Genomic DNA, 27,952 nt, shown 5'->3' with positions numbered 1-27,952 from the left:
CATTCAGGACCTCTGTGACTGTTCACACAAGGGCCTGCAAGGAATTTTGAGCTCCCTCCATCATATCACTGAAGCACCTCAGCGCTCAGTAGGACCTCTAACATGACAGAAAGAGCCGAAATGTCAAAAGACGGATAGCAGGAGAGGTGTTGGCAAAAAAGAAGAGAGAGAGAGGGGCGGGTGTGTGGACCCTAGGGATCCCGGTGAGGAGTGGTATATGCTGGGGAGGGGCGGGTAGGTCAAAATCAGTGAGTGCGAGTTTAATCTGATATGAGTTCATTCATGTAGAGGAGCTGGAGAGCCATGCAGAGAAGCAACAGTGATCTGCACAAATTATACACCAGTGAGAGGAGAAGACAGACAGGGGGAGAATATGACGTGTGTGTGGAATTTAGATGATTTGTGACAGGCAAGGGAGACGAAGAAAAGAGGGTCCTTTGAAAACACGATCGCTGGACTCGCGTGCAGGTAAATGTGAGGTATATCCCAGTCGCTTAACCAAATAACACATTTAATGTATGTCGAATGGGAGTATGGGATATCGGCAGAGTGAGAAAAGGAAGCGGTGTGACAGAGGGCGATAAAAAGGTCTGAGCTTTGTGATCCATACAGGTGAAGATACAGTATCGCCTCCTCCTGCTTTTGCCCTCACCAAACAGCGAGGGTCACCCCTACTTTTCTATCTCCTTCCGCTCCAATGCATCCCCTTGTCATGCACTGTAATTAAAACCACAGGTGGGACCCGTAACACTGCCTGGCTGCTCCCAGCATGCAACAGGCACCATCTGGTTCAGAGGAGGGGTGTTTTTTTTTTTTCTCTAAACAGCAAGGGGTTAAAACATCAAAGGCTCAGATCTTTGATCGGACCTCAGCGGAGTCTAGAGCACAGGGAATAGTATCCACTGTCTCTTGAATCTTTCTGCAACACAAAGCGTGAAATGGGAGCGCGAGCTCGAGCTTGTAAGCCACCAGGTCAGCTACCTGCCATTCCTACGGGGACCTTTTGCCATCACCTATACCTCCTTTCCGGATATCATGTTCTCCTAAAACGTCTGCCTGCAAACCTGTTAGAGAGGGGTCTCCAAAGACTCCCGCAGTGCTGATTACTTTTGCTTCGGTGCATGCTTTGCTAAAGCGAACATGCTCACTACACCTTGAAACATGGCAGAAGTCATAAGAAAACATGCACCGCTTGGGTCACAGCACATCACAGAGCTTTGAACATGATGAAATCTCGTGTATTTGTATGTTTTTCAAGGTTTAAGCCTTGTTTCCGAAACTATGCAAACTTAATAATAACTTGCATATTTTTTTTCATATATTTTTTTAAGGCTTGAAACAGAAACAGTGCGGATAAAGACGTTAAATTAATCTCGCCTTCGAATCGGTATCCGAAATGAGAAGTTACGAGGACAAACATCTTCTTCATTCTGTCAGCCAGTCTAATAGAGCTCTTAAACAAAGCATTATACAGATGTCTCCAGACACACGAGATGACAGGACAGTTTTGAATTATTCTCACTGACGGGAAGGTGTTACAGCACAGGATGAAAACGCTCATTTGAGAACAGCGCAGAGAAGGACCGAGTTTTACCTGGGGCGTTGGCAGATTGCAGATGTCTGCCTCTGTTCGCTCCAGTATGCGTGCATGTGCTGCTCACGGAACAACCCCCCTGGTAGAGAAATTCACTTAAAGTTTGGTCTCTGAGGAACAATAAAGACCCCAAACAGCGTGCCCAAATTTAAGCCAGCATGAAATCCCCCTGCTGCTCTTGGGTGGCTGGTTTGCCTACCCCCCCAACATCTTTCAGTAATGTGACACAACGTTTCAGATGCCGCAATATAATTTGTGTTTTCATGTTAGTTTTATGTACCGTGAGGTTTGGAGCAACAGATTTCTGTTTGCGTCTGTGTGTGTGAGTCTGTGCACACGTGTGTGACTGAGTTAACTGAGTGTGTCCTGATTATCTGTTGCAGACAAGGGCCCAGAAGAGGAAGGCTTAGAGCTGACTGGAAACATGATGAGCACTGGCGCATTGTATAGCATAAACCTTTAATAGCTCTAGTTATTGAAAAGACTAGGGCAAAGCGGGAGTGGCTTGTGTTGCAGTTTAGCAGCAATGATGCATGATGAAAGAAGGTGGCAACAGGATAAAAGCCGGTTTACACAAATGATACAAATACCAACAAAACATAAATCTAACCCACAATAATATTAGGCTCAACTAAACACGGCTATGAAGGAGTGAAAAAGCAGCCTGGCCATGCTCTTGTCTTTTTCTTAATCACAATACTAGCTTCACAATAGGTAAACATGGATCACCAGGTAGTGATGGTTGCATCCCTAGGATCATAAGCTTCAGCCACCAGAGCGACGTCCTTGCAGCTTGCAACTTTAAACATCAGCCACAGGTAGGGTCCTGTCCTGTTTTTGCTGGGACGTCCTGTATAATGAGCAAAATTGGTTGGCCATTCCCTTATTCTACCTTAAATGTCCCGTATAGTGACCGTTACCTGCAATACCATTTTCTGACCAACAGATGGCACTCTTAGAAATACCAAATTTGATTTGACTAGAGGTGTACGAGGCAAGTGTTTCCAGTCCCAGCCGTCAGTGACACCCGTCACGGACACCAGATGTGAGGGGTGATACGTGATTCGTAAAAATAAGGTTCAGTTTGCTTTGTGTAGTATAATCTGAAAACAAACGGATATGGATAAACCTGCCAAAAAGAAAAGACTGTGTAGCTACAACAAACAATGGGAAGAAAAACATACCTGGTTCAACCCGTCAGCAATGAGTCAACTAAAGCATTCTGCAGTTTGTGAGTTTTCGATTGGCCGGTGAGGTGACAACGACTTAACCCAGAATTAGTCCGCTATAATGCACGAGAAAGCTACACGCGCTAAAGGTGCTAGATGGCAGACAACAATAAAACAGTTGCAAGTGAGGCATCATATGTGTACCACACTGTTAAACATGGGCTCATTGTTTACAATGAATGTATAGGAACCAAAACATGTTCAGGACATTTTGACTGATCTATATCACAGATGTTTATGAGCAAGTCTGCAGATTCCAGATGAAAATGTTCCAGCGGAAAAAGGACAACTTCTTTGAATGCCAGAACAACTGATGGACAAACAAATACCAGCTCAAAGGCTCAAGCTGCAACAAGAGTTGGTGAAGTTTCTTACAAGTGGTTTGATTTTTACCAGCAAATCAAATAGTAAGACTTTAATCGACTGGCCAGAGCATTTCTCAACCAGTGATTGAAGCTAACTATGTTAGTAATGCAATAAAGCTAGCACGTGATGAGCAGTTTTAACTATTGCTGTTAATTCAGTATTCGCGTTACAGTTACAAATCAGGCAAATCATGTTGTTACCTGAGTTTTCCTTTAATCTGGGCAGAGAAAAAAATGTCAAAAGTAGCTACACAGAAGTGTTGTTTATAACCTTTGAGTTGTAAAAATATATGTGGAATTTTAAAAAATGTATTCCCTCAAAAGGACGGCAAAGTACTAGCAGTCCCCAGTCCAGAAACAGCTGTGAACGTGACATCCAAACTCTCCAGGAAAAGCCACTTGCCAACACAAAGCTAACAAAGAAGACGCCCAGATCTATCTGATGCTGAAGCTGAGTGCATGCAGACAGCAGTTAAGCAGCAGAAAGGTTGGTTTGCAGCAGAGATACAAAGACATGTTGTATTTATCATAGCAGTGGGAAAAATTTCAGCAGTTTAGTCTTTAAATTGCGTAGGTCTATAGCTTCCTGATTAAGATAGAAATGTATTGTAATATTGCTGTGAATCACCTCACAATGCTTTCAAATAGCAAGTAAGTCTACCACCATTTTTGTGAAATAATGACTACAAAACTAGTGCCATTAATTAAATACAAAGTTTGCGCTGAATAAATCTGCTGTATATTGCTGTGTTTAAAGAGTAAAAGGGATATACTGAATACCTAAGCAAGGAGACTACCTTTGCAAAGGCAAAAATCAGTTTAATATGCAAGTGAATAAAAAACTTGCAGTTCAGCCTCAGGAGTTCTGAATTATGAAAAGCAAGCTACACCTGTGGGATATCTGAGAAAATTATTTAGAAATAGCAAGCTTTTCAGATTCACCTAGCACTCAGAGCATACGTATATGGAGAGTGAGGGCCACTATTACCTTTTATGTGATCACTGACCTTGATCCAGATCTCTTTGTGGAGTGGGGCCTATTCTCTCTGGTATTTCAGGGGAAGAGTAAAAGTGACACATTCAACGGCACACTATCCATTAAGGCCAGGAGCAGCAGGGGTATTTTTATCAAAATGCAGCGCTTATTGATGGATTGAGATTCATGTCTCGCAGTTCAGATATGATAACCCACACTACTTGGCCTTCAGTTCACATCTCTTTTTGCCTTGCGATTCATTCCTCTCCCTCTCTTCACTTGTTCTCCCTCACACTTTCATCCTCACTCCATCATCCCCATCTGTTCTTTACCCCATGTGTCATATAGCTCTCTCTCCCCACCACCCCGCCTATCTCCACCTCCCTCATTGCTTGCTATTCTCCTCTCTCTCTCTCTCTCTCTCTCTCCCATGTGTCTCCACCATTTCTTCACCTCTCCTTCCGTGCTCAGCGAGAAACCGTTGGAACTAGCAGCTCCAGAATTCTGATCAGCCACTTTATGGTCTAAGAAGCCTCGCCAAACTGCCTTTCCGATTAATCAATACTTCCAATGGCTGTGGTTAACACCTGTAACCTCTGCATTACATGGAGGGAAATGTTCAGTCCTGGAGCAGAATAGCAAACATCTAACTTATCCTGGCTACAGCCAAATCCTGCTTATTGCAAAACATTTTACCTACTGAGCAGATAAGTTCTCCGAGATAAGAAACATGGAGGTCCCTCTCGCTCTATCTTTCCGTTCTCTTGTTCATTTTGAGTGAGTGAACAAGTGAGTGAGTGAAGGAGTGAGTGAATGCTGATTTTTTTTTAAAAAAGCATACCTGTGGGCTGTTTTTGTATCCGCTCCAGCTCCATGGTTGCCATATGGATGTGTAAGGAAAACGAGGTACACTCAGATGCTGTGATAGAGGTAAATGAAATTCAAACTCAAGTATCTAGGTCATTTGTAAGGCCCAAAGCAACTTCTCCTTCCCTCCCTGCCTGCCTTTCCCGTGTGTTGCTTGAGTCTGTGGAACATCAAGGAGATGAAAACACGCCACATCCTGTCTATGCAACAGCTCACATAAGAACTGTGTGCTGCAAGCATGCCAGCATGGCCCTTGGAGTTTCTTTTGACAGGTTATATAGATAGAACAAGCTATTATTGTATTATTGCACTATTGCATCAATGTACATCTACTGGGATGAACCACACAAGCGAATCAAACGAAGTTTCTCATTAAATTAAGGCATAAATGTGTGTTCAGCAGTGTTGGGACTAACGCGTTATTAAGTAACGTGTTACAGTAACTACGTTATTGTGGTAACAAACACGGTAACTAGTTATTATGCCAAAATCAGGAACGTGTTACTCGTTACTGGGATTTAGATAGACTTGTTATTCGTTACTTCTTGTGGTGGCTATCGCGGAGCTTCAACAGATTCAGTAACATTAGCAAGTGGTGGAGGCCAGCAGGTGGATGAGGGAAAAGGGACGCAGGACGAGGAGAGACCCGAAGCGGCCACCGGTCCGAGTGTCAGGTGAACAGAACTTCAGGTAAGAAGTTATAACCTGCAGTCTATCTGGGTCAGATATGAACCAAGTTTAGGTGGAGTTTATTTTCGTTATGCTAACTTTTTCGTACTGCATGCTAGCTAGCATGACGGAGTTTCTATACAGCTGGGTGGGTGCTATGTTACTGATGTTGAACTTTATTTTGTTCATAAGGTTAATTATTAGAATTGCCAACCGTCCAGTAAAAAATGGAATCATCTCGTATTCAGAAAAAATATTACGCGTTTCTTATTGAGGTGAAAAGGAACAGTTTGTCCTGTACTTCAGCTACAATGAAAAAAGCACAAAGCTGGATTTATTCTGTGTCTTTACGCTGCACAGCTATGGAACGCCAGGACTGCCATAATGAATTAATTAAATACACCATTAAATAATTAATTAAATGTGTCAATAATTAATTAAAATTGGAATTAATTAATTAAATAAATAGTTATGACACATGTAATTAATTAATTATTGACACATTTAATTAATTATTTATGTATTTCACATTTTAATTAATTATTGACACATTTAATTAATTAATTATTGACACATTTAATTAATTATTTATGTATTTCACATTTTAATTAATTATTGACACATTTAATTAATTATTGACACATTTAATTAATTATTTAATGATATATTTATTTATTTCATTTTGGCAGTCCCGGCGCCTGGCTCTCGTCATGAAATAATTTTATCTGTCAGCCTCACCCATCAAACTCAGGGGGCGGGGTTAACGCTGCCCATGCAGCTTCTCTAACATTTGATTGGTTGCCGTGCAAAGTAAGTCAAAACAGGTCGATCCTAGATAATCGATTGCTTGTGTAGACTTGGGGCAGCCAGTTATCCCAGAATGCAGATCAAATCACAGGCAGCAATGGTGGTGGTGTAGTTTTAAAATACCCCGTTTTTCTGTCACCAGCTACACTTTTAACAGTGTTTTAGCCGCGAATGTCGCGCCGTATGTCTGGTCAGGTTGTCAACATAGAACATGCTTGCAAAAGTGCTCAGATGTTTTCAGAGATTTCACTAGCTCTGCTAACAGTTAGCATGCAGAGCGCACCGAGGGGGTACGTTAACCGGTTTGTTTACATATTCCACTCTCCGTGTTCCACATGTTGCATTCGCAGATTCTCATTTTCACCGAACGATCGTCTCTTTCCGCCTTGTCTTGTGTCTCTGTGCTTCTGTAACATAAAGAACGAGCTGACATTTTTCTCACGAAACCAGCGATCAGCTCAACAGACCCTCAGTTTACCTGCATGCATCCTCCTCCTCATCTGTCAGCTGTTTAACACCTGCTGCTAATTCAAGAAACACGCCTACGTTACCTGGTGATAGTCACAGTTTAACTGGGCAGCCGGTGCTCGATATAAAGCAATGTCAGCGCATTTTTCTGCACAAGATAAGTAAATATAGTGTTTTCCCCGAGCGCAGAGCTGCTGGAGCTCGTTTCCTTACAGAGCACTTTATAGGCGAACAGCTTCATCAGCGGCTGATGTCCAATCACCAGCACACAGCTTTCAAACCTCAGCTGAGTTTTAGCTCTCAGTGGTTAAACGCTGGACTTCATTCACTCAGGTTCTGTCTGTCGGGTCACGTTTACTTCGCTGTTTTATTTACAACTGAGCAAATCGGTTTGGCTGAGGTTAAAGTTACGTTTCATAACTGCATAGTTTCACAGACGTTTAATGGTTCACTGGCACATGTGTTAGACTGAACTATCATCTAAATATCATCTGTTTTTTAATAGTTATTCAACTGTATTCTAAGCACCAGCTGTCTGTTAGAATGTGATTTTTTTTCTCTCTCTGTTGGCAGAGGTATAAAAATGCGCAGGAAAATCTGACGTGCATGGCAAACTTCACCGACGATATTTAGGGAGGAATAAACACACATCAAACATAAATGAACCATTTGTCTGTCTCCATAATTGAGAGAATTTTCTCTTCTTATATCAACACTCTCTCTCTCTCTCTCTTTTTTTTTTTTTGCTTTTTCGGTCATGTTATGTTTACCTGTCAAAGGCTTGTTACAAACTATGAAACACATTGTGCAGACTTCTGGATGTTAGAAGAAAACGAATACTGCTCATGAAGGAGACTAAAGGCAGGAAGGTGTCCTTTAAAACTAAACATGTTAATAGGACCTCCCTGTTTATATCATAGTTTATGATATAGCACGTGTATTTCAGTAATAGCCTGCTGAGGCCACTATACGTGCTGGCCTCATATCAAATGTGAAGGCAGACTGAGTCTATGTTTAACGTTTGTTTATATCTAATCTTCCTTTTCAAACATTTAAACAGCAGTGAGTCTGCAGCTGAGGGAATACAAATTCAAATTGTCGGAACAGGTTTGCTCGTTTCTTGGATTCATTTGGTGATTTATTAAATGTATAACTGTAATTCTAATCTGCTGCTGAGTCTCTTACACTTTTCTTTATGCTGTATATTTTCACGTCTCTGGAATAGTTGGCAGTTAGATAGTCAGCTGGGAAACTCATGGAGCTGAGGATATCGTGGATATGCTGACCTCGCTGCGTGGTGTACAGAGCGAGGTCAGCATGATTAATATTCACAATAAAAATATTGGCCGAACATCATGAAGTCTGTATGTGTTTCATAGTGTCGAACAACCTTTGTACAGTTAAAGCCAGCAGTTACTACATGACGGAAACACCAACGTTATCTCTTTTATGTGTTTATACACAGGTCACGCTGATTACTGAACAAAAACCCAAAGATCAGATGTTAAACAGATTTGCTCTCTCTCCTCCTTAAACATTGTGGCATGAATAAGGCACGGCGGGACCACAGAGCGACGTTCAGAGCCAACTTTATTTGATTCACATCACACCACACCACCACCAACCCCTGAGTCCCCGTGTTTTAACACGGCGGGCGTGATTGCGGATGCCGTGCAGGTGCGTCCGCACGGCCCCGCAGACCACGCCCCACCACATACCCCCATCGCCCGATTGAGGCCGGGGAGTGATCCGGCCAAACCTACTCCCCCCCGCGACCTGGGGCGAGACTCGGCCCCTACACATCGGCGCCCCAGCCCCCGACCAAGCGACGGGGAAGCGTCCGTTCTGGTGGCCGCCCGCGCATCCAGCGGCAACGGCGAAGCTGGTCCGGAGGTCGGCCGCGTAGCAAGCGGACACGGCCCCACCGGCATGGCCGTGTGCTCCTGCACACAGGCGGCTGGGCAGACGCCAGGCGCGCAGAATCGACTGGTGGCAGCGAGGCTGGACTAGCCAGCCCGCCGATCCCCGGCCTAGCGGGGCTGTCCCGCTCCTCTGCCTCCAACTCCGGCTGCACAGGCTGCCCTGGAGCAGGGACCTCCGTCTCCCCGCACAGCTGCTCCGCCACCGCCTCAGCCACTCCCGTTTGGAGCGGCTCCCCGCACTGCGCCTCCGCCCCCAGCAGGCACCGCCCCTCGCCCCCCTCCGGGTGGAGCGACTCCTCTGCCTCCGGCAGGTGTAGACCCTCGCCCGCCTCGTCCTCCGATTGGAGCGGCTCCTCCACCGCTCCCGGCAGGAGCAGCCCTTCACCCGGCTGCTGCTCCTCCTCCTCCGGCAGGCTCGGACCCCCGCGTGGCTCGTCCACCACCTCCGGCTGCCGAGGTGACCCACACGGCTCCTCCACTGTCCTCGAGACACACTTGTGGGGGTGGCGCCCAGGCCCAGAGCAGCGCTGCCAGCTCTGCCATCTTCCCCAGGTGGCGTTCGCTCTCCTGCCGCAGCTCCTCCTGTTGGCGACGCACCTCCGCCGCCTGCTTCCGCTGGGTGGCCGCTATTTCGGCCACCATCTCGGCCAGCTCTTTCCTTTCCTGGCTCTGGTAGGTACCCGCCATGCCGCCTCCTGGGTTTCGGCACCAATGTGGCATGAATAAGGCACGGCGGGACCACAGAGCGACGTTCAGAGCCAACTTTATTTGATTCACATCACACCACACCACCACCAACCCCTCAGTCCCCGTGTTTTAACACGGCGGGCGTGATTGCGGATGCCGTGCAGGTGCGTCCGCACGGCCCCGCAGACCACGCCCCACCACAACATGTTTTTAATGTTAGTTATAATTCAGAATTGGCGACTGAAACACGTAGGACACATAAGAACATCAGGAAATAAAACACCGATAAATATAACCTCAGTAAAAGAAGTCAGCGGGGGTTACTACAGCTGTGTACCGGGGCCTGCGCTTTGTCGGTGGGATTGCTTGCGAGGCGAGCGGGTCTATCCCACGCTTTGCCGTGAGACTGGGACGACATCTCCGAAATCATCGAAACACTTTTGCAAAGAGGCTGTATCTTGACAAACCGACCAGACACATGAAGATTAAACCACTACATTCTCGGCTAAAAAAATATTAAAACGGTATTTGGTAACACACAAACAGGGTTTTTCAAAGCTCAGTTCTGTTAGCTTCCACATGCCGGTTGTTGTGTGCTAGAAACAATGGCCACCAGGCCAAAGCAATGGTTTTGACTCGATCAGCGTTAACCCCGCCCCCTGAGTTTGATGGGTGAGGCTGACAGATAAAATTATTTCATGATGAGAGCCAGGCGTCAGGACTGCCAAAATGAAATAAATAAATATATCATTAAATAATTAATTAAATGTGTCAATAATTAATTAAATGTGTCAATAATTAATTAAAATGTGAAATACATAAATAATTAATTAAATATGTCAATAATTAATTAATTAAATGTGTCAATAATTAATTAAAATGTGAAATACATAAATAATTAATTAAATGTGTCAATAATTAATTAATTACATATATCATAACTATTTATTTAATTAATTAATTCCAATTTTAATTAATTATTGCCACATTTAATTAATTATTTAATGGTGTATTTAATTAATTCATTATGGCAGTCCTGGCGTTCCATACACAGCTGCCTATTCCTCTTTCATTCTCCCCCCTCCCTCTCCTGTTTCTACTTCAATCATGAAACTGATCAATGATCAGCTGATCGGCTTTTCTCTCTTGTTTGTTTATTGCCCACTTTGCGCCAGAAAGAAGAAACCAGTGGATGTCGCGTTAAACAACAGCAGCATGTTTAAGCTTGATCAGCTGTTGTTAGAATTTTTTTGATATTACTTTCTTTGTCAGCTGATGTTTGCTGGAGCCACAGCTGTAAAACTGCTGGTTGTGATATCGGTTTGGTTATCTGGTGAGAGGGAAACATGAAGATGAAACCAGGAGACGTCTTTACTGAATCATCAGAGCTGTGATGGAGAAACAGGTTTACCTTTTAGGTGACATGAATGAGTTGAAGGGAAGTTATGAACTGTTTCTGTGAGACAAATAACACCAGGTTCCTTTTTTATGTAGCTGACAGCTGGTAACTGTGCAGGGGCGGGTCTAGCAAAGTTTTGCCAGGGGGCCAGGTAGGGCATTAACAGGGAAAGGGGGGCACAAGGAAATACTTTCTTATTCTCATTTAAAATGTCTCGCTTTTAACAAATAAAAATCTGAATCTTACTACAAACGATTGATAGATTGATACATATATACCATCAAAACAGTGTACATCACTGTCACAACAGTGTTTATTTTCATTCAAAGGCCTTATGATTTTTCCTATAATGGTGGGCCGGTCTCTAGTCAAAATGCCCGGGCCAATTTTCTGTCCCAGTCCAGCTCTGTATCCAGCTCATCTGCAGTCTGATGTTACCTACATCTTCCTATTCGGAAGGCAGAATTTCCAAGTTCTGAGAACAATCAAAGCACCACGACTGCAGTTTTTGTGTTGGATGTAAAAGGCGCACATGACGTTGTGACGTAGGCTAGAATCATGGCGGCGGTCAACGACGGTGCAGGCGTGGGATTTTTCTCATGGAAATATGCAGATTATTTTTTACTTTCTATTGGTAGGTGGCACAGTGCACTTGTGGCAAGTAAGCAAGCTAGAAGACTGGCAATCTTGCTGGGTATCCAGTTACGGACGCAACACATTAAGAAGAGAATTCTGAGTAAAACCAAAGTTACTTTCCCTAGTAACTCGTTACTTTGAAAGTAACGAGTAACTTGAAGTAACTGAGTTACTTTTGATAGAAGTAACTAGTATTGTAACTAAGTTAAACTTAAGTAACTTACCCAACACTGGTGTTCAGTTTGATAAATGAATACATAAATACTGTCTTGAACGGCAGCTTTTATTAGGTATTTTTTCTTATCCTCTAAGGTTTGTTTTATTTTGAACCTGCATGCTCCCTCCCTGATTCTTAACCTTATGTTGTTTCTTGTGTTTGTGGTTTTACATTTTGGGTTCAGGTATTTTTTCTTCTTCTCTTTTGAGGGTTTCTGTTTTGTTTGGACTGAACCTGTTTATTCCCTGCGGCACTCTTGGCTCATCTTCTTTAGTATCTTCTTTAATAATGTTTCGTTTATTTCACCTGCATGTCTGTTGTGTGTCTGCATTTGGACATTTGTTTTTGAAGTGTATGTAACAAAAATTATTTTGATAACATTTTGAAAAAAAAAAAAACCCAAAACAAGCAAAAACAACAAATAATAATAATAAAAATGTGTACTTAGCATTTTTAAAAAATAATATAGTGCAAATATTTCCTACTAATCTCCCCAGCATGTCTTGGATTTGCCCCGGGGCTTCCTCCCTGTAAGAAATGCCAAAAACCCCATATCCAGAGCCTTTAGGAACTTGGGGTTAATCTCATCCACCTCATGGATCCTGCCATCAACAGTTAACTACCTCGATGACATTACCTCAATTGATGTCCAAGTCATTACTTTCATCTCCAGATGCTACTTCCACCACTGAAGGCAAGTCACTTGGAATGAGGAGGACTTCAAAGTATTTTTACCAGCACTTGACTATATTTTCAGTTGAAGTCAGCAGCAATTCACTGCTACTATAGACAGTGTGAGCTGGAAAATGATTTTCCCCTTCTGTGTCACGTGATGGTTTGCCAGAATCACTTTGGGCCAAACCAAAAGGCTTCCTCCTTTCCCTCACTGACCTGTGATCTGCCTGTGGAGCTCTACAAGGTAACCAAGCTCAACAGGACTCCTTCAGTTTGCTGGTTTCCTTTATCTCTGGTGTCTACCATCAGGTTTTAGGGTTACTATCACCTTACTGCCCCATGGAACTGCCTCGGCACTGAGATCTTATGGACTAGGTCCTGTGGTAGACACTCCCAGCATACCCTCATGACATGATTGGCTACGCCACACCTGTCAGACATGCTAATCTAACTTAAGAGGTGATAGGTTGACAGCCCTGGTCTTCTCTTAACCTGAGGGCCCAAGACATAAAACCCCAGATCTGATGGCATGATTACAAAATCAATCATCGACCTGCAGCTGTTCCTCCTAGTCATGCTCTCCTAGATCATACTGTCATGTCCCATGTGAAGTCTGCCAGTGGGACATTGGAATCTCCAGACAGAGACCTCCCAGCAAAACACAAAGGGAGTCAAAGAAGCCTGGGTGCTCTAAACCGTTGTTCAGCATATAGGTACAGGCAACAGTGTGGACTCATCTGCAGATTCGAGTGTGAAGGGAAGCACTCATCTACTGGGGATCCAGTGAGGTGGGGGGATACAAGTATACCTACCCCTGCTTACCACCTCTCACCATGTGTAACTCCAAAACAGAGTTGAGACCCTCTTCAGGAGAATAGCCAGTGTCTCTCTGGCACACAAAAGCTCAGACTCCTTCTCTACCAGAGAGGTAAAATTTCATGTCCCAAGAACCAGTTTCAGAAACTGGAGATGGTCTGCCAAGGCCTCCACCTTTGATTGCCACTCAATCCACATTGCACCCCTACTGCCCCTCCAGCTGCTGGTGGCTCTTACAGACCATGTGGTTCCTTCAGACTGAGCCCAGCCCCATGAGCTCTCTAGCTGCTCCCCAGTGAGCCCTTCCCCAAGGCCTGACTCCAGGGCAAAGCCCAGTTAATCCCGATCTGTGTGAGGTAACATGGTTCAGCTTTATAGAGTTCATCATAGGGGTCTTTTATAGTCAAACAAAAACATTTCAATAAAATTTACTTTAAAAAAAATATTGAAAATGATCAGTATTCTTTGCTCTGAAAAGCTGGCAGTGTGTCTGCTGAAGGCCTGATTGACAGCTCGCACACCAGCCCACATGAGCCACACTGAGCGAACAGAATGTGGTTTTAAGTGAACCAAACCAGTAAAACAAAATCTCTCTATAGGCACAGTCTACAGTGCCACCGATGTGGCTGGATGGCTCAGTCACTGTAATTTTACATGTTGAAGTCAAAAATCATCCAGATGCTGGGTGATGCATGCTAATGTAACAAAGTGAGAAAAGATGTGTGTGTGTGTTTATGGAATTACTATGAATATTGGCAGTAATTATGACACAAGCACACACGGCAACTTACACTATTACATCTGGAGCCATTGTTAGCAGGATGTAAGTACCGGAGAGAGATAGTCTCTGGAGCCCTGATTATCCATGAATCCCAGCTGTCTTAAATGAAAGCTGTGGTCAATGCAGAGGCAAGTCTCTGTGGCAGCCCATCAAAAACAAGCATCAAAAGAAGATGCACTTGCGAGATCAAGGTACAGCTAGCAAACTGCAGCTTTTGCTAAAAACACTGATGCTAATGCACGCTAACTTTTATAACATTACGGTGTCATGGGAGGAGTCATGCTACAGCAGTGTCTCATTGAGGTTAGTATTTAATGATTAAACTACAAATGTCAGTACTAAACAGCCTCCTTACAAGCTTTCAGCACTTATTATTTAACATTTATCAATTATTTAGAAGTAAATCTCTGAATTGCTAAACATGTTTAGCAAAAAAAGCACCACTGTGTTCATTAGCTGGTTTCTAACTTATTGTACTAATTTTAAAACAATGTACAAATAGGAATACCAAAACTCTTCATGCAGAGTCCTGAAGAGCACCAATTTGTACATATCCACTGTTAACACTTAGCGATTATTACAGCTTTAATGAAAAGCCCACGATACACCATTTTTAAGCCAAAATCTTTCTGCATGCTGTTAACCTTTCCATTGATGAATACCACTGCGCCTTGTTATGAATCAGTTAAAGTGTTGCACTGATTTTAAGCAAATATCAGGAATTTAGTCATAATAAAATGTGAATTTTAACCAGATATATTTATAATGACAAACTAAATCTGCATAATATAACTACTCATGCACTGGGAACTTATTAAATCACTGCTCCTCAGCGACTCTCTGCTTTCTTACCAAATCAGGAGAAACAGTTTTATTTCTTTTTAAAATTCATGATTTTCCTCTCTTTGGGGTTTTATCAGCCTCTGTGGTGATGAAGAGGGAGTTGGTCAGAGTATAAAATAACTGCAAGGAAATGCTGCAATCGAAACATTGTTTAAATGAAGCTAAGATGACAGTTGCTTGAGAAGTTTAAGAGCCTCCTGTTTAAACCTGAAAGATGCTCAGCCTCACAGCGAGAGGCATTGTTAAACGGCTACATACACTGTACCTCGTATTTGTCAGCCTGCTGTTTATAACCGGCCAAAGGTATTTCAAATATATTAAGTATAGCTATGCTTTATTTGGTATGGTTTTGACCATCTGAGCAGAGAGAAATTTGTCAATCATAAAACTCCACTGGGAAGCAAACGGCCACTCTTTACTGACCTGTAACCTCAGGGGTCCAAAATGCAATGCAGCCATAAACATGTTGTAGAAAACCCTCCTCTTTCTCAGACAGTTATAACTAACATAAAAAAAAAATCCTACTTTAACCATAAATCTCAGCTGACTGCAACAAGTCGAGGCAAGTTTCTTGTGCGATAATGCAAGGCAGGCTCGGAAAGTTATAGGCTACTTCATGCAAGTGTTTACAAAAACTAATTTACAGCACTTTATCATAAAGATTCACTGAGTATCACAAGCTGATGATATATAGCGAGAGCGAATCTGAGGGTGGAATTCTCCTTTAATGTCAGTAGCAGAAACAGTGTGCCTCTCATCCATTTACCTGTATCTGGGCTGTTTTCAGCACTCATAGATCACTGTTGTCTTCCTGCATGGTTCCTCAGCTCCTCTGCCTGGATGCATTTCTGTCAGATTAAAGATGTTCCCCCCCACCCCTTACTCTCCTGCCTCTAGACGCGTCCTCATCAACTCACCACATCCTCACACACACATGAAGCGGCAACCTTTGCAGCTGAAAAATGAAAATGAAAAGACAGTGCAAAAGTGCTGAAAGCTGCAGTTCTTGTATAGGCCACTTGAGGCTGGTTCCTAAAGCAAGCCAATCCCTATAAAGTGCACCAACATTGAAATTCCAAATTTTAGAGCAGAAATACGCCCGCTTCTAGCTTTGTACAAGAAAATGGTTTCCTTTATTTGACCCCTTACTAATACCAGTGGTGCATTTTTTTTTTAACTCACATTGTTAAAGGCTGATAATAGCTTATAGCTTACTATCAATAGGCCACTTTGACTGACAGCTGGATATTTACACTGTTAGCTTATAGCTATGTTCTTGAGTTTACCTAAGCTTGTTCACTGAACTGGGCCATGTGTACTGTTTGGAGTAATTTTAATGCAATTATATGACAAATGGGTTTGACTTCCTGTGCAGTAAGTGGACTAATAAGCAAGAAACTGTGCTCCATTGTTATATGTTTCTATACAGCCTACTGTTGCACCTCGCTAACCAAGCTTGATGCTATTAGCATTTTGATGTAATTATTTAGGCTTCTGTTTCCACAAAAGCAACATAGCTACAGCCATAATGCTGAAGTGGAGGATGAGCACAAACCAGTGGGGGCTTTTTTTACAGACCAGTCCAACACACCCATTGCTTTAAACTTACTCTGCAAAGGTAATTGCTTTATAATTAGCTAGGAAAATGGGTGCAGGGTATTGAAGCATGTGCAAACAGGAAATACAGTATATAGGCTAACAACAGAGGTTGAAAGTCAAAACTTTATCCTTTATTCTTTAACACAGCTTAAACTTCCTTAGAGAGGTTTTCCTGTAATTTCTTTCAGTAGTCTCCAGGAAGAGTTCTTCTTGAGGACATTTAAAGCTCTTCTTTGGATGTCGGCTGCCTTTCGTTCTGTTCTCAGTCAAGATGATCTCACATTGCTTCAGTAATGCTGAGGTCTGGGCTCTGGGGAGGCCAATCCATGACTGTCATGGTATTTCATTATGAATCAAGATCCAACTGTATTTCATACTTCCATTAATATTATTCGATTCCAAGATCTTCAACACCACTGGCTGAAATGCACTTCAAACCATGAGAGCTCTGGACTTACTGTTGTATCTCTCTCTTGACCTCCTCTGTAAATAGTGGAAATGATTTGAACCAACATTTTTCAAATTTGGATTCATGACTCCATAAGACTTGTCGCCACAGATTTTTAGGCCAGTTCCTCTGTAATCTGGCACACTCCCCCTTTTCTTCCTGTTTCCCTTCCATAAGAATGGCTTCTTGACAGCAACACTTCCACTGAGACCATTTCTGATGAGGCTTCAGTGAACAGTAGATGGATCAACTGAAGGGTCAAATGCATCTTTTAGGTCCTGTGTCAGGTCTTTGCTGGATTTTTTCCTATTGCTAAAGGATATGACTTTCAGATATTGTTTATCTGCTGTAGGTATTTTTTTTTTTAGAAAGATGCGATTCAAAATTGGCTTTTCACTGAGTTATCTGTTATGTAGAGGTACAATACCGGTTCATCCTTTGAGCTAGGTGCTTTCATGCTTGAACTTTGGAAAGGCTGGAGACCTATTGCTTAAGACCACTTTAAAAAATTCCAAGAAAGTCTGGCATGCAGTAAAAACAACTATCTGCCAAATATACATTCTGCAGACACAAAAATGAACCACAAAGTGAGCAGTTGTCTGGTTACTTTCCATGTGTCAATCACACCTCAGTACTAATTACTCCTTGCTTGGCTGATTACGATGCTGTGAGGCTGACATTGATGAAGGACATTACATGATCAATACTGAGCTTACAGTTCCACATTTCACCTGGCACACACCATAAATATGCATGCAATCCACAATAATGCCCGCTAATTATTCTAAACAGTACAAGACATCATAATGGAGGCTGAAGGTTTGCACTCTGTTTATATCACGCCCTCCGTGGTGACTTTATTCTTACAGAAACACTTCCCCACCTCTGATGTTATTTTTATTTGCGTTCAGTGAATAATGCAACACCACAAAAATCACAACCAAAAAGTTACTTCACAGTGTTTTTTCATATCCCAAACATACTTGACAATAGCTCAGTAGCAGTTAACTCGGTCTGGGAAGCTTATTTCCATCCCAGACAGAGATGGTAGCTAGAAATAAAAACAGATTGTGGCAGTTGACAGGTGGAATGAAAAGTGGGTAGTTTCCTTGATGTAGAAAATGCTCAGAAGCACTAAGATCAAAGTTTCGAATGACTTTTAATATTTATCCAAGAAAAATATTTCTGAAAACATCAGTAGTTGTTTTTCTCCTTTCATTGTAACTGTTTACTTTGCAAAAGGGGCCAAAAAATGTGGTTTCATTTTAAACAGCGTTCACTAATAGGGATTCTTCCGAGCAAGCCAGTTAAGGGTGGAACAGTCCCGCTTTAGTGCTTTTTAATTTAACATTAGGGAAAATATACTGTATCTAGAGACTTCTGCTTAGCTTACTTGCAAGAAAAGTTGCCTGTTAGAAAAGGATGCACATCTCTGTTTTTATATATTTTTTTGGCAAAAGTCACAAAAGTCAGAAAATAGAGACGATGGAGCTAAAATAATTTCTGCACATAGTTTATTGACTTTCTGAACTTCGATTATGGCTGCAGCGGGATTGAGGAGGAGGAGGTGGTGGTGGTGATGAAGTGAAACTTCATAACATTTACATTTTTCCCTCATTAGTCACACATTTTATCCAAACCTTGAGAATGAATTAGGCTGCCAACTAAATCTTATTGATTTTCACCCATTCCCCTGAAATGATATAAATTGTATCACCCAAGCATGATGCAGGGGCATCCAGCTCATAGCAGATGTGGATTCACAATGCATATTTTAGAAGAGCATGTGCGCGCGGGAGACGAAGAGGTGCGGGTTTGTGATCAATAGTTTTATTTGTGGACTGCTTTTGACGGACCCTCAATGGTTAAAAGTCGCAAAATTAATAATGACACCTTTAAATAAATGTGCTCCACTTCTAATCACCTGATGATCGATCTACAGGGAGTGCAGAATTATTAGGCAAATGAGTATTTTGTCCACATTATCCTCTTCATGCATGCTGTCTTACTCCAAGCTGTATAGGCTCGAAAGCCTACTACCAATTAAGCATATTAGGTGATGTGCATCTCTGTAATGAGAAGGGGTGTGGTCTAATGACATCAACACCCTATATCAGGTGTGCATAATTATTAGGCAACGTCCTTTCCTTTGGCAAAATGGGTCAAAAGAAGGACTTGACAGGCTCAGAAAAGTCAAAAATAGTGAGATATCTTGTAGAGGAATGCAGCAGTCTCAAAATTGCAAAGCTTCTGAAGCGTGATCATCGAACAATCAAGCGTTTCATTCAAAATAGTCAACAGGGTCGCAAGAAGCGTGTGGAAAAACCAAGGCGCAAAATAACTGCCCATGAACTGAGAAAAGTCAAGCGTGCAGCTGCCAAGATGCCACTTGCCACCAGTTTGGCCATATTTCAGAGCTGCAACATCACTGGAGTGCCCAAAAGCACAAGGTGTGCAATACTCAGAGACATGGCCAAGGTAAGAAAGACTGAAAGACGACCACCACTGAACAAGACACACAAGCTGAAACGTCAAGACTGGGCCAAGAAATATCTCAAGACTGGTTTTTCTAAGGTTTTATGGACTGATGAAATGAGAGTGAGTCTTGATGGGCCAGATGGATGGGCCCGTGGCTGGATTGGTAAAGGGCAGAGAGCTCCAGTCCGACTCAGACGCCAGCAAGGTGGAGGTGGAGTACTGGTTTGGGCTGGTATCATCAAAGATGAGCTTGTGGGGCCTTTTCGGGTTGAGGATGGAGTCAAGCTCAACTCCCAGTCCTACTGCCAGTTTCTGGAAGACACCTTCTTCAAGCAGTGGTACAGGAAGAAGTCTGCATCCTTCAAGAAAAACATGATTTTCATGCAGGACAATGCTCCATCACACGCGTCCAAGTACTCCACAGCATGGCTGGCAAGAAAGGGTATAAAAGAAGAAAAACTAATGACATGGCCTCCTTGTTCACCTGATCTGAACCCCATTGAGAACCTGTGGTCCATCATCAAATGTGAGATTTACAAGGAGGGAAAACAGTACACCTCTCTGAACAGTGTCTGGGAGGCTGTGGTTGCTGCTGCACGCAATGTTGATGGTGAACAGATCAAAACACTGACAGAATCCATGGATGGCAGGCTTTTGAGTGTCCTTGCAAAGAAAGGTGGCTATATTGGTCGCTGATTTGTTTTTGTTTTGTTTTTGAATGTCAGAAATGTATATTTGTGAATGTGGAGATGTTATATTGGTTTCACTGGTAAAAATAAATAATTGAAATGGGTATATATTTGTTTTTTGTTAAGTTGCCTAATAATTATGCACAGTAATAGTCACCTGCACACACAGACCCTAAAATAGCTAAAACTAAAAACAAACTAAAAACTACTTCCAAAAACATTCAGCTTTGATATTAATGAGTTTTTTGGGTTCATTGAGAACATGGTTGTTGTTCAATAATAAAATTATTCCTCAAAAATACAACTTGCCTAATAATTCTGCACTCCCTGTACAGTGGGGTGGGAAAATTGAGAAAAAGCATATTATTCTGTAGCATTTGTTAAGAAGTAAAATACTAATGAGAATTGTAATACAAAGCAAATGTCAGGTTTGTGATTCAATATTTCAAATTAAAGTGCTAAGTCCTTGGTTTTATTCTGTACTCTAGCAGTGCATTTCTCCCCTTTTTTAAAGTTTCTCTCACTGCTTTCCATTTCAAGTCTCAGGTGATATTCCCTTGTTCCTGAATGGATTGTCATCGACTGCCATCAACTGCAGCGGACCTTGAACCAGATACAAGATGAGGGATTTCTTTGCCCTGCCTGTGTGTGTGCGTGGCAGCCAGACTGAGGATGAGTCTGGGCTGGAGGACGGAAAGCACAAAGCACCGTGTCTGAGGCCTACCAGGAGACCTCCGATAGCCAGTGCACCGTGTCTTAAATCTCTACCCCAGTGTCATCTCCCCTCATGTTCCCAGACGCACCGCGGCCCAAACAACAGCCTATCCAGACACAAAGCGCTGACAAGCAACTGGAAGGTTACAGCGCTGCGTGGATGGAAACATGCGCTTTATGCTTCATTGACAGCAATGTTATTCCTCAGCTGCTCTTCGTTTTATCTTATATTTGTATGTCTTAGCCACTTTTCCCCCCCATTATTAGCAAAAGATTACTGTTGCTGCTGGCAGAAAATTCACCAAACATCCACTCAGTTCCTTTTGTTTTTAATTATGAGAAGTTTTCATGAACATGATTTAAAATGAATTATTTCTTTTAAAATAAAACAGATCATTAGAGGCGGATTGATCGAAATATCGATAGCAGTGATACCAACGCTGATATTGGATCCATACTGCTGCGATAGGATTGATACTTCAGTTCAATAAGTTCAGTATTTAATTTACTGTATTCTTCTTTTTTTAAATTAAAAATATACCTTAGAGATGCACTATGTCAAAAAAAGTTTTGTTTGGATTGTCATGCCTATTTTATTTACAGCCTGTAGCACATTTAAACAGCAGAAGTTGACCCGAAGCGATTTTGAGACACATTTACATTCAAGGTCTCCAAAAAACATGGTTTCAGAATACATGAAAAGCTGAAAGTTGTGTTTTGTTATATTAACTAATTATTGTGGAATAAAAATGATGATGAGTCATCTCATAAGTCCTGACACACTGCTCTCCCCTACATAAGCTGCCATTATTGGTTAAAGTATCTGATTTGTATTGATATCAGCAACATTGGCCCTCATTTTACGTGGTATTGAATCAATACTAAAATCTGCAGCATCACACAGCTCTTACAATGCATTACTCTTGCTTGGGACAAAACTACAGCTATAAAATATGAGCCCTTATTCCCAGGGTGAGGGAGCACTCACAAGGTGGGGTTTTTTTTGCCATTGGTGCTGCAACACACATGATCACACCACCTTCAACACCACCACTCATGACATGAATCACTTTCTCCTGTTTGACAGTCCTTGTGTTTTACACCACCTCCTCTTACCTCCTTGTATAAGCATTGTCTTTCAACAGCCTGTGCGTCAAAGTACCGATGCCAATGGACTCTGCGTGCGTGTTTCTCATACGCCAGCGACTTCTGATAAAGCTGCTGTGTTTGACGCCTCAGGAATGATATCAGCTTTAAAATATGGTGGTAAAATCCAGATAGTGGTTCACACCTGAAGTGTGAATGACGAACTGCCCGTGACTCGACACAATGATTGTCCAGCTTTCACATTTTATGACTATGAACCAGTGCTGTTCGGTAGACTAATAAAAGCTTTGGATTTTGGTTAATGCTTGTGAAGTCTAACCCTAAATGTTAATAACATCACTATGCAATATAAAATACAGCTCACTCTGTTAGAAAATATATATTTTTATTCTAAATCCAGTGTGTAATTTAGATTTTTTTTTTGTAGATCTCTGTATTATTCTATCAGTGAGTTTGATTCATTTTTATGATGTTGACTTTATGATTATTTTATTGATACAGTGGTTAGGGTAAGGATGGCTCCAGTAGCTATCTAGGGCCTTTTTTTGGTATGGAGTTTGTCAACACGTTCTCACTCCCAACGCGTAATATTTTACGCTAGGTGACAAATTCTCAAGATGTTACGCTTCCGGGCACCCAACAAGTCCCTAAATGACAAGATCAGAAAAATGAGAACTGTTTGGAATCAATCTACACATATTTGCTCGCTTGACTTAACCCTCAGGTCTTCCTTTAAATAGCTTTGAAAAACACGTCATTAAAGTGCTGGTTAAGGATAAGGTTATGGTTAGGGCTGGAATACATGACTGGAACGTGTATTACCGTCATTCTACTGGATTTCACCCATAATCCAGTGCGTAGCATAAGTTTCGCGTTCCTCAGTAATGCGGGACATGACAAATTGTCAGGATGTTACACCTCGGGAGTGAGAATGGGCTGAGTTTGCATGTGTACCTGTGTGGATTTGTTGGATTTTTTGTATGGTTATTAAAGATGACCTTTTTGACTTTTTTAGTCAACTCTTTTCATCTGATTTTTTGCAGCATGGTGGTTAGCACTGTTGCCACACAGCAAGAAGATCCTGAGTGGATCTTTTTGTGTGGAGTTTGCATGTTCTCCCCGTTTTTGCGTGGGTTCCCTCCGGGTACTCCGGCTTCCTCCCACCGTCCAAAGACATGCAGCTTGTGGGGAAAGGTTAATTGATTAATCCAAATTGCCAATAGGTGTGAATGCGCGAGTGAATGTGAGCGCGAATGGTTGTTAGTCTCTGTGTGTTAGCCCTGCGACAGACTGGTGACCTGTCAAGGCTGTACCCTGCCTCTCGCCCTATGACAGCTGGGATAGGCTCCAGCACCCCCCGCGACCCTGAAAAGGATAAGCGGAAGCGAATGGATGGATGGATCTGCTACTTTGTGATATTAAATGTTAATAATATTTAAATCATTGTTTTTAGTATTGCACCAGAACAAGTGGAGAAGAAGAGGCAATGTCAGCAAACCACAAGACTTGTCCAAACACTGCAGATGCTGCTGGAGTTCAAAGAACAGCAAAGGGAAGTCGCAGTGTAGTCTCACTGAAGTATATAAATCTGTGGGGTAGCCTCTCGGGCAAAACCATGAGGTGCCATCCTTTGTCCTGATGTGATGACAGAGGTCTTGGATGTGTTCATCAGCGTCTGTGTTCTCACTGCTGGCTTCCCCTGCACCTTGCAGCCCCCGCCTGTGCTCAGCCTGCTCCCTGAGCGCTGCACAGCTGTGGGTGTCGATGGTGACAGGTCAGCTAATTAGAGCAATGATGTTTCTGTCTGGGGCTGCTGCGTGGACGAGCACATGACTCGTACATGCTCATCCAGGCCTCGGGCCCCATGCAGGCACCCACGTGCACAGAGTGGTTTATGGAGACATGTTCAGATCCATGAAGCAATAGATTTTTCACAGAAACTGAAGTGATTCAAATTTAAACTTTAAAAAGCATGCTCCACTAATGATACGATGGAGCAACTTTGTCAATAATTGTTGAAAAAGTAAAGTTATGTATACCTGGGCATCCATTTCCCAATTTGATCTCTGGGGACACAACAACCACCATGACCTCTTCCCTCTCACGGAGCACATCTGACCTCCCTGAGCGACAAAGCTTCGTCATAACCTGACACCTTCCCGTGTCACACAGTTTGACCCTTTGCCCCAAGCGATGCCATACTGTAGAGACAGATGGAAGCAAACACACGCTGACGCATACCAACGCAGTACTTTAAGTACTGACACGCTTGTATATTCAGCTCCAAATGCATATACGCACATGTCTCTTGGAAAAACAAGTCATGCACGCACGCATTAACCTTTCCTTCTTCTTGGTACGCAAAATGAAATTGAAATTAAACCTGTAGTACAGTATGATAAATATTTAACACATTCCAAAATAGGACATGACAGTACCATCAGATCATTACATGCTGTATTTGGTGTGAACTATTGCTTTAATACTGTCAAATACACTACTGAATGCGGTCCATTTGACAGTGGCGTATCTTTATTGCTGCAGTATCCAAGCTTTTCTGAGTTGCTGCCAAGGGAGGTCTTAGAGGTGAGCTTCTTTTTTCTCACATAAATTGCTTATTTTTCCTCCTCCTTCCTCCACGAACTGGACCTTTTGACCCAGTTGGGCCTTCTGTGACTCCAGAGTCATCTACTTTTATTGCAGTTAATGCTCCTAGGTACAAAACAGCAGTGATGTACAGGGAGTTTCTAGTCCTGGCACCCAACGTAAGTGCCAATCAATTTTTAATCACACTTGAATCAATAGTAGCAACTTATTTCTTTAAATAAGAAAGAAAAAAACAGATGGACAAATGGAAAAAAAAAGATCTAATGCTTTGACTGTAATTGAAATGGTTAATGATTATCTGCATACCCCAGAAATCTGATCTGCTGGGTTTCAGCATAAATTAAGACTGGGCTGCAAACAACCCAGAACACATTTAACGACCACCTTATGTGAAATATTTAAATATTAATTTCAGCATTTATATATATATATATATATAGGCTGCAGCAGTAAAGTGAGATTAAAAGGCCTATTTTAGAGGTTTTTTTGTAAACTTGTGTTTAATGGATTGGGGGACTTTTTACGACCTGCACTTTGTCCCTGTTGTAATAATAGCAATGTCGCCTTTTTTTAAATTTTTTTACTTGCCAGCTCATAAAATCCCGTTTGAATGCTTAATAGAGCAAAAATCCCCAAATGGTCCTGATAATTCTATAAATCTACAAATTTCCAGTTGTAATACACATCACACTATCAGACCCTTATCTCAAAAAGCATCTGTGTCAAAAAATCTTTTTCCACTTCAGAACCGGTTTCCCTATCAGCACCCCTCCCTAAGGTGTGCTGATGTACAACGTATACGACTATTTGTCTTGCATGCAAATATGTAAATGACAAGTCTGGGTCTAAGTGGCTGATAGTGAAAAAAACAACAGCACTGCAATAAATGAGTGGCATATGGTTCCTATCGTCCCTTTGTTGGCAATTTCTATACACAAGGCAATATATATAGGTGGAACTGCAGAGGCAGCAGAAACCGTAACTGGAGCCTTATGCTACCTTCCTGTAATGACAAAATTAAGTTTCGACTTCAGGAGTTTTGCTCCTGTGTGTGTGTGTATATGTGTGTTTGGCGAAGCTACGTAAGTGGCTCTTGTATGTACGATCTGTGTATAACATGCGGCGCAGCCTCCGTGTTCAAAATAAAGTAATTCTTATTTTGTTTGTCAGCTAAAGTGTGCGAAGCTCCATTATTACCGCACCTCAACTGTAACCTCAGAAGCTGCAGCTCACTAAGTGCCAAGATGTAAATGCTGTCCGATGAGTCTCAACGATATGCAAAGCTCCACCGTTAATAATTCATGTCTGAGTTTACAAATGGCACTGTTGCGCAGAGACGAATCAGTCGAGTCGTTGAAATGCTGTTTGGAGGAGATGAAAGTTTAATTCCTGTCCTAGATTACTCCTCCTCATATCTAAGCAGGCCCATTATTTTGCCTCCACCAATGTTTTCCCACCCGCTGTAATGGGAAATGAAGGGAGACATAGGCTGCAGTGGTGGGACACGGCCGGTTATGTACTCACCGAGGATCCTCCCTGATAGGTGACAGCTGGGGTGGCTATTTGCATCACTGTTAGAGGGAGTGTCCCGTTAGGCCACAAGCTGCTGAAGGGGAAACAAGGCCAGTACTGTAAATATAGCCATATCTGTGTGGATACTGAATGAAAGACAGGGCAGTGCTGACAACACATCCCATTTCCTTAAGTTATCTAGTATGTCAACACAGTTTTGTTTTATGCAGTGTTGGTTAAAGACTTTACCTTAACCCTCCTCTTTAATATCCCATGTACAGGGCGACGAAGACAGACTTGACAGTGCACTATAAACATAGACACATACACAACAAACATAATGTTATAACAAAACAAAACACACAACACAAATTATGTCCTACACCAGGATAACTGTTGATAATGCTGCCCCTTCCCTGCCTGGTTCTGCCAGAGGTTTCTTCCTGTTAAAAGGAAGTTTTTCCTTCCCACTGTTGCCAAGTGCTTCCACATAGGAGATCATTTGGTTGTTGGGGTTTTCGCTGTATTATTGTAGGATTTTTACCTTACAATATAAACTTGACAGCCGTGACAGTTATTGTGATTTGTTTACTACAGTGGGGCAAAAAAGTATTTAGTCAGCCACCGATTGTGCAAGTTCCCCCACTTAAAATGATGACAGAGGTCAGTAATTCGCACCAGAGGTACACTTCAACTGTGAGAGACAGAATGTGAAAAAAAAATCCATGAATTCACATGGTAGGATTTGTAAAGAATTTATTCGTAAATTAGGGTGGAAAATAAGTATTTGGTCACCTCAAACAAGGAAAATCTCTGGCTCTCACAGACCTGTAACGTCTTCTGTAAGAAGCTTTTCTGTCCCCCACTCGTTACCTGTATGAATGGCACCTGTTTGAACTCATCATCTGTATAAAAGACACCTGTCCACAGCCTCAAACAGTCAGACTCCAAACTCCGCCATGGCCAAGACCAAAGAGCTTTCGAAGGACACCAGGAAAAGTATTGTAGACCTGCACCAGACTGGGAAGAGTGAATCTACAATAGGCAAGCAGCTTGGTGTGAAAAAATCAACTGTGGGAGCAATCATCAGAAAATGGAAGACATACAAGACCACTGATAATCTCCCTCGATCTGGGGCTCCACGCAAGATCTCATCCCGTGGGGTCAAAATGATCATGAGAACGGTGAGCAAAGATCCTAGAACCACACGGGGGGACCTGGTGAATGACCTGCAGAGAGCTGGGACCAAAGTAACAAAGGTCACCATCAGTAACACACTACAACGGCAGGGAATCAAATCCCGCAGTGCCAGACGTGTTCCGCTGCTGAAGCCAGTGCATGTCCAGGCCCGTCTGAAGTTTGCCAGAGAGCACATGGATGATACAGCAGAGGATTGGGAGAATGTCATGTGGTCAGATGAAACCAAAGTAGAACTTTTTGGTATAAACTCAACTCGTCGTGTTTGGAGGAAGAAGAATACTGAGTTGCATGCCAAGAACACCATACCTACTGTGAAGCATGGGGGTGGAAACATCATGCTATGGGGCTGTTTTTCTGCCAAGGGGACAGGACGACTGATCCGTGTTAAGGACAGAATGAATGGGGCCATGTATCGTGAGATTTTGAGCTAAAACCTCCTTCCATCAGTGAGAACTTTGAAGATGAAACGAGGCTGGGTCTTCCAACATGACAATGATCCAAAACACACCGCCCGGGCAACAAAGGAGTGGCTCCGTAAGAAGCATTTGAAAGTCCTGGAGTGGCCTAGCCAGTCTCCAGACCTCAACCCCATAGAAAATCTGTGGCGGGAGTTGAAAGTCCGTGTTGCTCGGCGACAGCCCCAAAAC

Source organism: Astatotilapia calliptera, chromosome 9 (assembly GCF_900246225.1).
Source record: "Astatotilapia calliptera chromosome 9, fAstCal1.2, whole genome shotgun sequence".
Classification (NCBI taxonomy): domain Eukaryota; kingdom Metazoa; phylum Chordata; class Actinopteri; order Cichliformes; family Cichlidae; genus Astatotilapia; species Astatotilapia calliptera.
This window is presented reverse-complemented; position numbering follows the sequence as displayed.